Source organism: Polyodon spathula, chromosome 10 (genome assembly GCF_017654505.1).
Source record: "Polyodon spathula isolate WHYD16114869_AA chromosome 10, ASM1765450v1, whole genome shotgun sequence".
Classification (NCBI taxonomy): domain Eukaryota; kingdom Metazoa; phylum Chordata; class Actinopteri; order Acipenseriformes; family Polyodontidae; genus Polyodon; species Polyodon spathula.
In genome coordinates, this window is record NC_054543.1 from 28,776,006 (window position 1) to 28,794,373 (window position 18,368).

Genomic DNA, 18,368 nt, shown 5'->3' on the forward strand with positions numbered 1-18,368 from the left:
ATGTTTTCAGAAGAAGAGTTGGATAGTCTGTTCTGGCCCAGTTGAACCTGTACTTATCCCTAAAACATGTGTATTTTGTATGTGTATAGAAGTAAACACACCTGTGTGTACACAGCCTGCATGCAAAAATCTAATATTCCAACAGCAGAATAAAAGGGCACACAACCCACTTAGAAGCATGCATTTTCCCAGCATATACTGCATGGAAAATGATGCATTTAAAACTTTAAATAAAAATGTTATTCATTGCTAGATATATTATTCCCAACAAAATGTCCTAGATTTATCAAGTTGTTTACTCCAAGTGCATTACATTAAGAAAGACTGTATAAAATATTGAAACAAACGCTGGCTGCCATAACCAATGACACTACATTTATACAACCTACAATATAGTCATATAGCTTATATAGGCCTAGTTGATCACATGCCATGTCAGGTGACCACATAAATGGGTATACATTTGACACAAAGGGATTTAGTCTCTTTTGCAAATTCTAAGCAATTGAAAAGAGTTGATTTATTCTACAGCCCCTTCCCCTTAATAAAAAATGTTTACCTTGTGAGGAAGGCCTCACCAGCTGTTCTATTACTGTCCTAGATTCCTGGAGTATACACACGTTGCATTCACCCATACTCATTAAAAATAAGGAGGAAGACTGATAGCAGACATTTGTCAGGCCTATTTGCATTGGACAAAAATAGCATGGGCAGGTACATTAACAAGACAATAAGACTAATTGTTTGCCTTGCCTTGTTCATGTTTTGTCAGGTGTGTTTTGTGAGTTTCACTTTCACCTCCTCCTTCTTCCCTTCAAGCCAATAATGACAAAGATCTTTGGCATTTTTTAATTTGTTTAACACAGACTTTATTGTTATCTGAGTCTTTAAACATTACCTAATTAGTAGTAACAATATTACAAAAGCAATTGATGTGCAATACATATTCTATTGTTTAGCCTTTTTTAATAAAATACATATACAAATATGTTTTCTTCACTATGAGGTTATAAAACCATCCATGTTGATCCACAGGCAGGGTATTAGATCCACCCCTTGCACTCTGTGCTGGACAGAGTGTCCCTTTCAGTGGAAACATTAACTGTTCCACATTGTGTTAGGCACGATGGCACGAGAAGTGTTAATTATAATCTATACATCATGGCATTTATGCTTTTGAAATGGTGTTTTATTTAAAAAGAAGAAATCAGCTAAATAATCATATTTTCCATGAACTGTGGCATATATAATATCATTTTATGTTTTTATAAAATATATTTTCAATTTATGTCGCCAGGGATAAAATGGTGAATAAAACAACATTTGGAGCTTGTCATGCATATTCATAAAACAACTCACATCAACATAAAATATACCTTTACTGTTAACAGAATGCAACATTATGCAACATTAATTATTTTACTGAACTTCAATATGAAATCACGGCAACATAATCATTTATAACATATTTAAATGCACAATATTGCAAACAGCATTCATTTACTTATAATTTTAGGCGACTTGAAAACTGAACAGAAATCATTACGCATGTACCTTACATATTGTTAAAGTTGTGCTCCTTTTTGCACAGCATAGTCCTTTAGTACAGTCTCCTCAGCTTAACCATTTAGCTGTTACTCGCTGCAGTTGATTTTACAGGAAATCTACAGATTCTAGTTACTGACACTTTGTAGAACATTTATATATATTTTTATCTCTGTAAAAAGTTATAATACACTTATACCAAAATATGTTATTGTGGCAGAGCAAAGCTCTGTCCTTTTAAATTGGCAGGGATGGGGTTAACTTCCCCTACCTGCCTGGGTTTATTATGTTCAGGTGGCTGGGGTTGATTAGTTGATTAGGTTGATTAACGATCAATCAGCGCCCAGCCACCTGATATAAAAGGAGGCCTCTGCTTCTCATTTGGGGAGAGGGAGCTGAGGAAGCAGGTTGGTGTTTGTTTTGTGGTTTTTTGAATTTTCTAAATCCAGTGAAGGCATTGCCCAGCCTGGAAACTTTATTTTTGTGAGTTTTGTTTTTGCTTTATTTGTGTTTGAGTATCTGTTATTTTGCCCTTGTGCACTTTATTTTTGTTTATTTATAATAAAATAGTTATTTTTTTGAACTGCAGTCTGTCTCTGGGCCTCTATCCACTCGCCAGCCTGCCACAGTTATATACATTGTTTTTATTAAGGGTCTATTTAATGATAGATGTTAACAATAGAAGGACCGGAGATATACTCATACCTAGTAAAGTACCCAGGAGTTGATGGCTGCTAGGTCCAATACATTGTAAAACACCTGAACAGACCACCATCAAAGCCAGCTTTCATGGAATACTTCTGTGCCATCTGATCCAAAACATCAACTCCATATTTTGTTGCATAGTAAAACTCCAAGGTCTCTGGTATTTATTTTCACTAGTCCCGATGCTAATCGACTGACCAAAACAGCGCAGCTGGCAAGCAGGCACCAGCCTTCAAAAGGCTGATTGAAAACAATAGGCTGTCAGTCATTCACTCAGGCAGAGAGTAGAGACTAATCTGATTACAGCTAAACACATTTCAGACTGGTAAATAAAAATAATAAAGTAGAATACCGTTCTGTATAATCACAATATAATTGTTTTCTGTGTAGCCATCAATGTGACTGCTCCCGGGGCTTTGAGGTGTAATATAATATATCTCCTTTATTTCTGCACTCCCGCATTTTATGCTTTGTGAGAATATTTAATACATACAGACAGAAAGGTACATGAACACACAGCTCCATATGTGTTACAGGACTGGAGAAAATTACATTTTAAAACTAAAAACCGTCAAAATGACTGCCGTGGAGCTTCTAGTGTTAAATGTTTATATACGAACCACACAGAAATACTGTATATAATTAGCCTGTTGTTATTGCTAGGATTGTTATTGGGCTTCCAGATCCATAGGGCTGTGAAGCCTATTGTTACTTTATTGCTGGGATCATTCTTATTCTTTTTCTTATTCTTATTATTATTCTTTCCACCAAATGATGGTAGATGCTTATGGGAACTTGGTAGATGTTAATTGAACATGTCGTAGGTCACATGGTTTGGCCGCCATATTTGATTGAAAAAAACATTTTGTCTACATTTAAAAACGTTTCTTTCGAAAACCACTTACTGACGTCTTTAGTTGGTATACTTGTTGAGGAATAGTATAAGATTAACTGGTGTTCGTAAGAAGCTGATAGGTTGTGTGGTATGGTGGCCATGCTGCATGATGTCATAATCACATGGTACAGGCGTCATAATAGCAAACTGCAAAGATCTTCTCCCAAACCACTAGTCCAATTGAATCAAACCCAGTGGTTCACATGATTGTAGTGTGGTTGTCTTTAAAGGGTGTTCAAGGGAAGTTGTTACAATGAAAAAACATGGCTGCCACGTTGGATGACATTATCAACATACAAAACTGGCTTACAAAAACATTGTCCTTGAAACCACTAGTCTGATTGAATCAAAAATTGGCACACATGATCCTAGTGTGGTTGTCTTTAACCCTTTGTGGTCCTATGTTGGAGCAGGTCCGACATTACAATTTTCCTTTTCCAGTCCGATGTCTTACCCTGTCCGTCATCATCAAAAAGTCCTAAAGCACAGGTCTCTAGTCGTTTTTTCTCTGGATAAAGCTGAGAAAACCTTTCAATGGCTGAGTGAGGCTGATAGGAGCCGAATGAAGCCAAATAAAAAAAAAAGGGCGTATCTGATGCACCACAGAGATAACACGGACATAAACAAAGGAGATAGCTGCTTCTGCATCCAGCGCTCAAAGAATATCATTGACATTTGCAGAGCTTTTTGAGATGTTATAGTGATAAAATAATGACTTGGATCGGATTATTGAAGAGTTTGGTGATAAAACGAGTGATCAGGAGAGGATTTATCAGTATGCACTTCTATAAAGAGGTATGTGAGAAATATAGAGAACAAGGAGTGGGGCTTGAGTGGAGGTGCAGTACTGAGTGTCCTTTTAAACCTGTTTTACTCTGGAAAAATATTTTAAACAGCAAGTGTAAAATAAACAGCGTGTGTGAAAATAAATTGAACCTGACGCGCCTGACAAGCGCTGACTAAATGCACTCAATCTTCCCTGCAATCCTTCTTCTGGAACAGAGGGAGAGAGAAGGCAAGCCCTGGAAAGCCCTGGAGACAAACAAAACTACAATGTGTCAGTATTCATAACACAATAAAGATATCTTCCAGTCCAACCGTATACTTATTCCATTCACAGTCCCTATGTACTGGAGTTGTGTAACAGTTAACAATAACTAAAACACTAGCATCCATCAAACAGGACACTTATATAAACAACACAAGTTATACTTGCAGTCTGTTATGAAACAGTATTCTCTTAATCTCAACAATGCAAAGAGTGCTTAACTTTTCTTTTCTGTGACAGCGTCTTCACTGCATTTAGTTGTGCAGTTTTGTTTCCTTCTGCTTCTCTTCAATGTATTGATTCCTTTGGCTCCAGTGCTGCCTCTCTTCCTTCCATGTAAAATGAAATCCAATAAAACAATTACAACTTTGGTCATTTGTAACATTCCTTCCCGCTTAGTCTATTGACTTCCCGACAGTATAATAAAATTATTATTATTTATGTTTTCTTTTCTTACGTCCCTCTCACTGGAATTGCCTAAGGAGAACAGCTTCAATCTCGGGGGCTCTAGCGATTTGCGGGTCTAGCGATTTGATCGGGCTCACCCCATGGAACCAGGGCAACAGTGGGTTCTGCCGGGGGATCTGAGTCTAATGTGGCGGAACTGTTGAAATCTTTTTGTGGTCTGAAAGTCAGCCATTTGGAAAAGTTTGTTTATTTGTATGTGGTGAGACCAATTGCTAGCTCTATTGGCCATTATTGACCAAGGCACTATTATCTGCCTTCACTCAATTAAATGTGGTATTTAAATTAAGGTTTTATAAAAACAACAAACTTATGTACACATTGTCATTATACCAATACCACAGCAAAGTTAATGTGACGTGGGGAGCTCAGAGACCCACTTTAAATCTATGGTGTAAAATGACACAACTAGGATATGTTAAAGTAACAGCTGGTAGATAAAACTGTTATATTATAGTATCCTATGCCAATTCCAACAAGAATGTATTTCTACCTGACTTAATTTATAGGCAGTATACTTCTGCAGTCATGAAAGCTCAAGTCTAACTATAGTGACATCGTATAAGCATCTCAATACTGGTACTTACAGTAATTGGAGGCTGTGACCTGGATGGCTTCTGGGCAGAACAGGAAATTAATGGAATCTCACACAATACTATGGGTATGCTGCGCTGGTGCACATGTTTAATTATAAAATAAGGGGGGACATGTATCAAGATCGACTGACGCAGCACTAAATTGGTGTTAAATCCATCTCAGTTACATATGTGAGCAGGAGGATGATGGGAAATACAGCTCTGAGAGGTCCAGGCAGGTACATGGGAAGCCATCTTGAGGCAGGGAATGCAATTTAAAAGTTTTTAAAAGTTTTTAAAAAATGCACACACCTTACGTAAACAATTGTAGCAACACATGGGAACATATAACACAATAAAATAAAAAGGTAATTATGTGCCCTTTAAGGCCAGAGTAAACTTGGTGCTATGGTCTTAACGCCATTGTAAAAGCCTGATACATGTCCCCCAAAAATTTTAAACAAAACAGAAACACTATGCAAACAAAATGGCAAGGTGGCCAAACAGACAGACGTACAGATATGTAACAAAACAATTATAATTATAAGAATAATTAGAAAAAAAAGTTTTCTTAAAGCATTATTTTTATCTCCAGACTCATGTCGCACATCTCTCGTTCCACCTCTGAACACATTAACCACGAGTGAATGATCCGTGCCTCTTTACAGCCTGCACTCTACTATAAACTTTACTTTGATAAAACCATATCTATGTCAGGAATCCATACATGTAAACTTCATGCAGAGCTGAGTTTTTTATGTAATTATACCAGTGTCTATTATTTTCAGTTTATATGATGAAAATGGGTCAGTTGTGAATTCTATATAACAATAATAAAATTAAGCTTTTATTTTATTTTTGTAAGTTTATTCATGTTTAGAGAACATAGTAAACTTTTTTTTTTTGTTTTGTTTTTGTCTTGAGATATGTGCTGTGATACTAATACATAATATGATGCCCATCAAGATTGTTTTATGATACATTTGAATGACCTTTTGCCAAGCCATGCAAAATCATTGTACATTTTGGGCAAACTATGACATAATAAGCAAAAACAGCTCTTCAGCTTGAGTGAAATTTCAGCAATGACTAACAATGGTGTATGCTGGACAGTGCTGGTGGATTGTTGGTTTTCAGGTGCTCATGCTGGTTCAGGACACTCGCCGAGGAGCTGGTAAGGCTGGATCTGGAAAAAAGTCCATTAAATATCCCTTTACTATGAAGTTGTGCATATTGATTTCTTTATCATATGGATTTGCAAACAAAAAAAAAAAAGTGATCAGAACCAACACAACTTGGGATTTGACCCAACCATCTTTCTTCTCACTTTTTCAACGCTTTCATCTCTGTAGCAGGCTCTCTCTCCTGGGTGATGTCAATGGCTGGAATCTTCATCTTTTTTCAGTTACAGATAATGTGTATCAAATCCATAAAAACATATCACTGAATAATCAATGTGCAAATCACAGATTGTAGTGCTAATTGCTGTCTACACCTACAGTACAATCTCATCCACCGCAAACATGTCTGAAATACTTACATATGGAATTGCTGTATTGTACCATAACTAAATCTGTCAGTATCTACGTGTAAAAAAAAAAAAAGAAAACAGTTTGATAACATCAAGATATATTTTGACTAGGAACTCGTTTTTTTTTTGTCATTTGTTCAAGAAGCCAGCTCTAGGAGCAGAGTGTGAGTGCAGGTAGGCTGGTATAAGTGCACACAGACTGAACTCTATAACAGCAAACACAGGAAGCCTGCCAAGTCGTCTTCATGCATCTGTCTTTATTTAGAAACCCTGATCACCGCAATGGCATGGTAAGTGACATGACTGACATTAACAACAACGCATGTACAGTACAAGAGCACCTCCAGGCACGTAGAATAATATTTACATTGTGTCTTGATGACAAGTCCAGTCTCTGTTTTTATTTGCTGGGTTTTTATAGTTCATCAGGAGCATTCAATGAAATAACTTTGATTAGAATTCTTAAAATCTGTAAAACAATATATACCTGTGTAACGTCACACTAACCTCGCGACACACACACACTGGACATCATTACATTTGACGTGCTTTCACACTTCACAAGATCTTTCTACTTATTTTTACTACACTACTTACTACCCATTTAAAATATACCGTGCTTCATTTTAGTGCTTGGAATTGGAATCAATTGTACAAGATTATGATTTTTTTTTATTTGTGCTTCTGTGAATATAACCAGATTTTTACCCCTCAAACAGAAAAACAAATCCTTAAATATTTGCAAACCATTTAACTAAAAAAATAAAAAGTGTTTCTTTTTAAGCATAAATGCAGTCCAAAGACTAAATGGAAAGGCCTGAATATACAGGCCAGTTTTAAGTAGTCTCTCGATGAGAAGAAACAATTCTTATCATGCAGTTACATAGATTTCTGGTTTTCTCCAGAAATGTTATCCATGGTAAATTTACTTGTTAACTTGCAATTTTGGAAACAAATAAGCTCAGTTAAAGGGTGGAATGTATGAAACCAGTTTGGTTGAAACAGTAAAAACTAAAATGTACAAGCATATTGGGAATGGAGTAGGATTAAAAGTTTGAGATGTCTGTTCAGTGATTTGTTGCATGTGTAGTGCATATAACTGTTGCACAGTGGTTAATAGTGTGCAGATACAGGTGGTCAATAAACAGACAGACAATGATAATCCAGGTGCAATGGTATTTTATTTTGTAATCCAATTGTCTGATGGCAAAATAGCAGTAAATAATAACAATGTTAACAGAGAATACAGTGGTGTGTATTGCTCTGTTTTAATCCATGGGTTGGTCCCAAAATAATAATAGTCCCATTCCTAAACACCCACATGTAACACAGACACAAACACAAGTCCACAGTGTGTGCTCTAGTGCTCATAGTGAAAATACAGTTCTTTAGTGATACAAAGTGCAGTGATTTTTTAGGGGTTTAGTGCCGGCCTTTGGCAACAGCTCTGGATCATGTTAGCAGTCTAAATAACAAACAAGTACAATTTGGACACAACAAACAAAACACTCATTGTTCACAATACAGTTCTCCTTTCGGTCTCCTATTAACCATAGCAAAAGGAACAGTATGACCTTTTAAAGACAGCATTACCGTGGAGCTTTCTGATTTTTAAAAAAAAAGGTTAATATATGTTTTAATGGAAGAGTTCTTAATATTCACTGAGCCACATTCAGTTGACCAACTAGTTACTGTGTATTTTTAATTTTGACGTTCTATGGCATCACGCTAGTGTTCTATGTATGGGTGCCAGTGTGGGGTGGAAATGCTTAAGACCAAGTTGAGACTGAGGCTAGAAGCCTTTTAGATTAAGTCAAGGCTAGGGTTGTACAAGCTGAAGTCAGTGTCAAGGCTGAAAGCCTAAGAAAGGCAAACCTAAGTAAAAGTTGCCATCCTGTTTATTAAAGTAATGTAAGGTGAACGTGGACGTCCAATTTGTACGACTGTAAACTGCCTCCTAAAAACGGATTAGAAAATGTTTTTAAATTATTCCAGAGTAGAAATGCAAATTAAAATTGATTTTTTTTTTTTTTTTTTTTTTGTAGAAACAAGACAGCAAATTGATTCATAAATAAATGTATGTCATTAATGATGAAGTAATGTGTCATAATCTAATTAATTTAAACATAATTAAATGTTGTAGCATTTAATTTTAATCATTAAATTAGCAATAACTCAATTTTTATGGAGTCTATAATAGTCACTATTAGACATCAGAGGCTTGTGTAGAAACAGCAGGAGATGAATAGGTTAATGGGTTTTCTTGGAAACAAGAGGGAATAACCAGGTTTCTAATTAAGAAGTGACTAACAGTGCTTTCCCACAACAAGGTGCTATTTATGCTTAACAAAGCTGAAATTGTCTAGCACATACTTGTTACAAACCACATGAAATGCTATGAATTCCGGTATCGTTAAGTAATATTTATAGAACATACTTGTGGCTTCTTTTTTTACCTGTCCTTCCCCATTCTGTTAGCCCTAACCGTGTTACTGCTTTAGAGCATTCTTGTCATACTATATCTGTTAATGATCTTGGGACAGGGAAAACAGGTGCCTTGAATACATCTTGAACAAGGCAGCACTATTTATTCTGCAGTATTGCTATTGTTGTAGCCAGTGTGGCAAGACTATACAAGCATTCCAAGTAATACAAATCACAGACTAGGAAAATCTCAAGTAATTCAAAGCATCTAATGTATTCAGCACTCAGCCCTCACCTTGTTTTGTATTATATGTAAGACTAAGGATGGAAACTTGGTATGTACTTTTCTGGAAATGCAAAAAATATCACTGCGTGTATAAAACTTACAGTATTAACTGTAAATGAGTTCCTTTAACAAATGCTTTTCAGTGGAAACATACTGGTCCTACCATGTAAATGCCATAGTTCTGTTCTAAGGGATGAACACAATAGTACGAGTCATTGTTATAGTGGTACGACAATGATAACTTTATTTTACATTCCAATGGTGTGGTAGTAATATGAACCAATACATTCTGGTGATCCATTGCTTTACAATGGTATCATTGTGCAATATTTGTTCCAAATCTGTTAGTGGCAGGGCAAAAGCTCTAAATATAAATTGTGTGTGTGTGTGTGTGTGTGTGTGTGTGTGTGTGTGTGTGTGTGTGTTAGGAATATTGGGTTGGCAGGAAGGGGGTTAAAATCCTCCCTGCCATAACGCATGTGAGAATGTGGCTGGAGTCTTAATTGCATGATTAATGGTTTAATTAGGCGCCAGACACGTGGTATTTAAGGAATGGAAATGGTTTGTTGGAGGAGGTGTTTGAGAGGAGTGCTGGTGAGTTTGTGTTCAGTGATTTACAAAGTCTGTAGTGAAGGTGAACGCCCAGCCTACAGGCACATATTGTAGTGTTTTATTTGTTAATAAACTTGTGCAACAGCGCTTTAAACTGCAGCTATCCTGCTACACCATTGTTTTATAATTGTGGTCTGCTATAGGTTCTCCTAGGGTATGTTCAGGGTAATACATTAGTATTCTAATTGTTTCCCCGTATTATTTTTTAAATAGGTTTAACAGCCAGTGTTGTGTGATTTGTGAGAAGGTTAAAAGCTGTTTTACCTTGAATGCAGACAAGCCCAGGTCTTTGCATAGAGATTAAGACACTCGCTTGTGGTGTGCAGAGTGACTTGTTCATTCCTAGCCTTTACCCTCTTACACTGGTTCCAAGACTTAGATCTTATAGTGTAAATTGGCTACAGCTGATTGCTGAGGTTCAAAGGGAGAAAAGTGTAACAGGCAGTGCTGTGTGACGATTTGCTATTTCAGATTCTATCCCATTGCTGTGGTGAGATCAGGTGAAAACTTCTATAACAAGGGTAACCAAAGTTGTTAACCAATTAAACCTCCTTCCAGACACTAAAGTAGTTAATTATCTCATTTTACATGTTGAACCTGGAGTAGAATGACCCTCCTGGACTGTGATTGGACGCCCCTGCTCTATAAGCACAAACACAGACGAGCCTGGCGTAGTGGTTAAGAATCTCACTTGTGGTGTGTGAGGTCGCTAGTGTGCATTTGGCCTCCTCCCTGTTACATGGACAGGTTCAGAATTAAATTTGAATATTAACTTTTGTCTTTTATTATCTCACACTGTATATAAAAAGGTCACTTTTAATGACTAAATAGCATTAAATATCATTTTAATTGCTTGTTTTACATTATCCTTTCAGTCATTGTGAGTAATTCTGGGTTCTGTGGTTCAAATTATCAGAATTTGTACCTGCTTTTACCTGACTGAGCTTGTCCAGTCAGACAATAAGCAGGGCTTGGAGTGAACAGTGTCTTGCACTGACAGGATTAAATACTGCTTAGAGGGGTTTGATATTTTGACATGACTACAATTTAAAGTACTTGTATAACAGACATTAACTTGAGGTCAAATGTGCTTGCACTGACAACTTCATGTTATAAAGCATTACAAAGTACGTATTATCCTACTCCTTGCCTAGTCCTCACATTAACCTTGCAAATTGTAACATGATATTCCTTTCACATAAAAATAGCACAGTGGAGAATGACACTTTGAATGTAGGGGTCTATTTTTCATAGTCTTACCCTGTATTTTCTTCGGTTTTCATTTTGTTCCAAGTAATGTTAACAGAGGTTAATGCTACAGTAGTTTTGAAAAAAATGCTGGTGAGTTATGAACATATTGCAAGTTACTCCTTAGAGAAAACAGCTTTGGAAAATAGGGGTCTTTAATTCCTGTTTGTTATTGTCCTTCTTAAAGGGATACTACCAATTTTTTCCAAATATTTAATTTATTAGCTATTTAATATCCTCATATGTGTGTTTTCTACGATTTGCTATTGCTGCTTCTTATAAGATCTTTACTTGCCATGCTTACTATCTTTTAGAGTAACTATTCCCTCTGAAAAGACTCAAGGCTCATTGTGGGGAAGTGAGGTTGGGAGACATTGTGATTTCCATTAAATTCCATAGGTGAAGCCTGGCATGCTAAAGCATCTGCAACACTGATATGCTTCTCAACTCTGAAAAATCCTTTCATAACTGTTGTTGGGATATGCACGGTACTGTAGATAATTATCCAATCGGAAACAACAATAGAGAAACATACAGCATGCACATACAACACTAGAACAATAAAAAGGTACACAGTTAGGAATTATTCATTTTAATATAAGACACCCAATGACACTTGTAGGTTATCAAATTTCTAACTGCATTTATGTATAATATTAATTCTCTCTTTGAGGAGTGGTATACGTGGCTAGTTGGTAGAGGTATAGTAAAGTACATGCAGTAGATCTGCTGTTCTATGTACTTTAGTATCTTCCCAGTTTGACGAGAGTTCACATAAGTTAAACACACTTGCATTGTTCTGGCATATTTGATCCTGGGTACTAGTCTCAATGAGATTGACCCCTGTCATATCACTCCTTATACTGTGTTTATGTGGCAGTATTTACCGCCAAACACCTCTTCCTGCTAAAGCCACAGCAAGTGCAACATTTCCTCAAGCCCTTTTCCAACTGGGAATTGGGAAAGCCAAGTGGCTGTGGTTGATGTATGAGCGGTTAGAACTGGGGGCCGCAGACACTGGAAGCTCTCCCAAACCACCAACCAGATGGACATCTGGAATTACACAAGACCACAGCACTGCCCTGGGAACTTGGCCCTAATCCTGAGATACTGCATTTTAAATAGAAAATGGGCTTTAGAAAATAAGGCCTTGTCTGTTGGGAAAGCCAGTAGAACTCACTGTAAAGTTAAGACAGGCTTAGTGTCTTTCAAGTGACCTTGAGGAATAAGCTGAGGACAAGGAGAAAATGTGGCCAATAAGTTATAAATGAGAGGTAATGTGGCCCTACATTCTAATCACTGGTAGCCATTCTGGGTCATAGGTCAAAGCTGAGAACTGTGAGGCTGTTTGGCCCAAATACTATAATTGAAGAGCTTGGATACAATATAGCTTAATAGACTTGAAGGAGATTGTGGTATTACATAGTGTATAAAGTTAGCTTGGGCAGTCCATTCATTGTAAACTGTAAGACTTCAACAGTGGTTAATCTGTAAGTGCAAACACTAATAATGCATTCTGACGTACAGCAATAAGAAAAGAGACACAGTTGTTTTTTTTTTGTTTTTGTTTTATGTCTTAACTGGTTTGGATTAGTGGTTACTGTCAATAGGCTGGCAGGCAGTTTCAACCTTGTGGTTAGAGATACATGGCTTGGAGTCTTCAGGTTTTATTTTTGATCACATGATGTCCCTTTAAACTAATTTTGAACCATTTCTCTTTCCTAATTAAATTCGGAAAAAGCTGTTAATTGTTACAAAACAATGTCACTTGTTTTTACCGTCATATCTTGACTAAGTCCCCTTATTTTTATTTCAAACAGATGTAATAGATTACATGAATTGCTCTTCCTTGATCCCAATTACATTTCATTCTTGTATTCGCCTAGTTTATCATTGTGCTTTTGTTATTTTCATTAGTTTTTCCTGACAAATTTTCATTTCAGCATAAAATACCCAGTACAGAGTGTACACTGATAGCAAGTCCATCATTTAAAATCTCCTCGATGTCTAGCAAAGAAAAAATCTTAAACCACTTTGTAATGAATAGTTTTCTCTTTATTAGGATGCAGAGACAGCTTAACAACAACCAAGTAATTTAAAGAGAGGTAGAGATTTGGAAAACCAAAAAACAAAAAGTTCAAGCCCTAGATACAGGATAGGAAAAAAAAAGTGATCTCATGAAAAGACGATCCCAGGGTTGAGTGGCAAAGTTCCCAGATCAAATGAAACATAAACAGTCTCAGAAGAGTAACGCTCTTCATATGTCAAAAGGCATTCAGAATTCCTCTAGGGATCACAGCTATATGGGGTAAGACGTTACCCTTGTCCCTATGAAACTATAGCAACCAAACTCCTTGCCTTCCTTAAAATACAGTTGTTTACTTCTGAAAACATTTATGAAAATCTGCCTCTGTGTATCTAGCGTAAATGTGTATTCATTTGAGACAAATAACTAGAGAGTAAAATTAAACTACAAATTAACTGCACTTGCAGATTGTGGTACTACTACCACACTGTAAACACACTATAATTAAATTGTAAAGGCAGTTTAACATCAGTAGAACTGTACTGTACTGTAAGTTATACCGTAAAACTGGAATTAAAATGCAATTAGTTTGGGAATACTTTTTACAAGACAACCGAGAGACATAAAAAAACGTTTTTGTCTACAAAGACCTCAGAAGTAGTAATTGTGGGCTGATTTATAAGTTCCTAAAATTTATCATAGTCAGTTCTCACCTTGTGGTGACAAAAGTCATTGTTGAAGAGGAAGGAATTAATCAGTCACATATACAGCAAGCTCTTTTGTGGCTCCAAAAGGGCTCTTGGTTCATGGTTTAGCAGAACTTCCAGGACATGTGGTCCCATGGTGCAACAATCTTATGTGGAGTCATTTTGGTAAGCAAAACTTGTGGCTGGTCCCATATGAAAAACAATGAGTGTCATTGAGAAGAAATTATACTGGGTCAAATAACTACTCCATTTCAGCAATAAAACTGATAAGTACCAACTGTTAAAACGTGACTACTGATATAGATAGTGTGGTTATGTGGTATCAGTGAAGGAACAACTTAGTGCTCTTTTGAGAGAACTTAGTAAAAAAAAAAATATATATATATATATTTTTAAAAAATTGTCATTATTTTGCTCCATCTTTTGAGAGCACCCATGTTTGTGCTTCATTCGCGTTTACACGACTGCCCTGACAGCGACGGTACTATGGCTTCTGAGAGCTGCTATTTCACATTTGCAGTTTAAGAAAGGTGATAGTCTTTAGCTACATTTCCAAAGGATCCTTATAAAAATTTACCGTAATAATTGTGCACAATAATTTTGCAGTTTTCCCATGCTTTGCACCATGGTAATGCTATGTATTTACCATAGTTAACCATGTTTTTTTTTTTTTTTTTTTTTTTTTTTATTAAATGCTTTACCTTACCTCTCTAACTTTACAATGGTTACCTGTACCATTAGTTTACTATGTTTTATTACAGTATACTATTAGCTTAGCCATCTCCGTAGTAAATTAGCGCTGTAATTATACTACACTGTTAATGGTAGCCAATATTATTTACCATACTTCTTTGTGCTTCACTATTACTAAACTTTGCTATACTTTTCCTATGGAAAGAGAATTGGCCTCTTAGGTTTGCTATACCATCTATTGAAACACACACAACATTTTTAATGGTGTATTGGCAAATTCGTCCTTGTCAGTCTACTATGAAATATAAATGCATTCTTGATTTTTCTTATTTTACTGGGGTTTTGGATGTACCTACTCAGTGAATTCTTTTGTCCTTGATCTACAGTAGGACATAAGATAGAAACTAGAGCAAGACTATTCAACCCTGGTCCTGGAGGCCTGAACTAGACTGTGGCATTTTTTTGTGCCAAACCCAGTAGCTGCTGCTATGGTGCTTTATTTATAGTATTTTTTGCAGGAAGTGTTTGAAAGTTAACCAAGAAAAAGTTGGAATTTCAATAAAAAAAAAAAAAAAACATTCCCTTAGTCATAAAGTGAATTTCTGAATGGAAAGCCAAATGTTTCTATTACACAGAAATGCTATGGACAGCTAAACATTGAGAGTTTACAAAGGAATTTACTGGAAATGCTGATGTACTTGTTCTTTATTTTTAGGCCTTAAAAGGTGAGAATGGGTTCAACTTTTTTTTTTCAGCAGAGACATAAGGGAAGACTGTTCTTTCATTGTGTTCTAACAATCTTAACAGGTGCATATGTTAATATTGCTGTCCTAAAATGTATAAACCTAATTTCACTGTATTGTACTGTAATAATGTTAAAATATACCTTATTGTAAATTAAGCCTTGAAGAAATGATCATAAAGGCTTTAAGAATCAATGTCCTTAGCATTAGCATTATTATATTTGGCAACACTAACAATGTGCAGATGTTTAATTCAGCATACGCACCATACAAGTTACACTTCTGTTTTTGTGGATTGTATCATTTCCTGTGGTAAAGGTTAAACACCATGGTTTGTCCGTCCATAGGGTATCACACCCAGGGATCCAGGCTCACTCTACTGGACCATGTGAGTGAGTCTGAAGTACGGAAACCAAAAATGCAGATCCCGAATTAAAGTAAAAACACAAGCAAAGAACAAAGGTCATAATATTTCAAAGCCTGAATAAGCAAACCCTTTAACACAGCAGTTCCCAAACATTATTGGGTCAAGGCCTTCCATGACATTAAGCATCCTGACACGTGGATGCCTACCCAATGAACCCATAGAAATTTTAAATCTGGTTTCCTTTACGATCATATATTGTTTTATGGACGTAAGCACACTGTTAGTGTGAGCACTGGGAATGAAGCAGACGCATGTACAACAGAGCTGGCATTTGAAATAAGCCTGAGAGTAACATTGATGTAAATTAACTTTGTTTTGTCAGATGTCAAGGTCATTTGGTCATGTGCTGCGGCCCGCCTGACACCATCCGATGGCCCCTCAGCAATACCCAGACCCCACTTTGGAAAACGGAAGACGGAAAACTTCCTAGATAATTGACTGTAGAAAAACTGTCATGAGCAGAAGTTTAACCCCTTCAACTGTAAAAATGAATGTGCACGCCAGGTAACAGATTTTGAAATCATTTGCATTGCTGATTTGACCCCTGAAATTGAAAATACTGTTAGAAAGAAAATAAAACATAATAATATTAAAATATAATAACTTAGTGGCTGTTCTGTGCAGTAATATTAAAAAATCAACAGAATCAAACATTAAAAAAAAAAAAGCCAATGCGAATTTGTGTTAACTTTGGTTGAATTTCGGGGTACATTTGTGAGTTTCATTGTAATCTGATCTCTCTATCAGCACATGACATGTTCCCTTGCAGCACCGTAACCAGACCTCTGTAACTTGATCTCATTGACCTTTCATGCAATCTACTGCCTAATATAAAACACTCCCATTTTATCTAGACGGTCTCTTTTGAGTTTATTAGTATTGCTGCCATTTTCTTATCTGCTATTGTCATAGCTGGTTTGACCGTTTTGCTCATCAACTACCCTTGTTGGATTATTCCTACCTTTTTCTGGCTGACGACTCTCTCTCTCTTCAGATCTCCCTTGCTAACAGACTTGCCAACCATTCTTTTGGATTAACCCTTTTGTTGTTTGCCTGGAAATGGAATCGCCCATAGCAAATCTCCTTACATCTAATTTAGAAGACAGCCCCCTGATGCCAGAGGCCCAGCCCCGCCGTGGGAAGAGAACTGCTCCCTGCCTGCTGACAGCAGAGCGCTTGTACTACAAGGACTGGCCAACGAACAAACTCCTGAAAGCGCTATTCGACAGGGATATGGCAATTCCAGCTGAATTGGACAAGAGTTTGAAGGAGCTTGTGACAGGAAATAGCGTTGCGGTGATGTCAGGCCAGAAGGCGGAAGAATAACAACCAGGCAGGTACTGCAGTGAAAAAGAAACGCAGCATGCGCTGTTTTATTTTAAATACCAAAATAAATGAAATATTTAAACAAACAAAAAGACACTTGCTCACAGAACACAAAATAAATAACTGAACAAAACAAATCACAAACATAATACAAAAGCAATATAGGTCAGGTTGGGCAGTCGCCTTCACTGATCCTATACTCAGTTTTTAATTTTTTTTTCTCTCTCCTCTCGCTCTCCCGTTCTCCTCCGTAAACTCACCCAGAGGGAAGAGAGCTGCAGGCTTTTATACAGATGACCATCTCCCGATTTAGCAACAAATTAATCACGTATTTTGGGAGATGGATACCTTCTCTTTATTAATTGTGTGACTGCCAGCTAGTTTAACAATGCACTAGCCGACAGCCACACATTACCATGAGGTGTTAATGTGGCTGGGGCTTCCCATCCATGCTGCAAAACACATGCAAGGACAAGAACACACATTTCCAAAACAATAAGAAACACATGGCGCTTCACCATCACATATAAATAAACATACAAAAAATAAATAATAATAAACAAACCACATGGCTTTCATCGTATATATATATATATATATATATATATATATATATATATATATATATATATATATATATACACACACACACAATAAACAAAAACAAAATAACATAAGGGCGGGGGGGGAGAATGTTCTAAAAATAACTGAACAGGGCTGCTCGCCCTGTTACATAGCTATATAGCATTGTGAAAACGACTGCTACCTTTGTTTTGTTGAGGAATTCATTCTGTTTATTTTCTGTATTGTAGCTCTGTTTTGTTTGGCCCTTGTGCCCTTATTTTGTGTTTTGAAAAGTGTTTATTTTGTATAATAAATCACTGAGCAGCCACACAGTTTTTGCCCCTCATTTCTGCCTTTTGTGTACTGCTTTCCTGATACCTGATCACCACATCAGCCATCCTGTCACACGTGGTGTCATTGTGGAATCAAACAGCGCCTCGGAGGACTCCGGCCAGTACTGCAGGTGCCTTATTTTAGTTTTTTTTTTCTTTGAGAAGAAGTAAAACTTTATATCACGGTGCTGCTTATTAATGTTTTATAAATGTATT

The 18,368-nt window shown here is 36.6% G+C and overlaps 1 long non-coding RNA gene across 1 annotated transcript; it reads left to right on the forward strand.

Annotated features, from left to right (window-relative positions):
- Nucleotides 1-6,914: 6,914 nt before the first annotated feature.
- LOC121321603 lies at nucleotides 6,915-17,251 on the forward strand. The gene is made up of 3 exons (XR_005950957.1): nucleotides 6,915-7,054; nucleotides 16,253-16,434; nucleotides 16,925-17,251. It is a non-coding gene; the product is annotated as an uncharacterized LOC121321603 (long non-coding RNA).
- The last annotated feature ends 1,117 nt before the right edge of the window (nucleotides 17,252-18,368 follow it).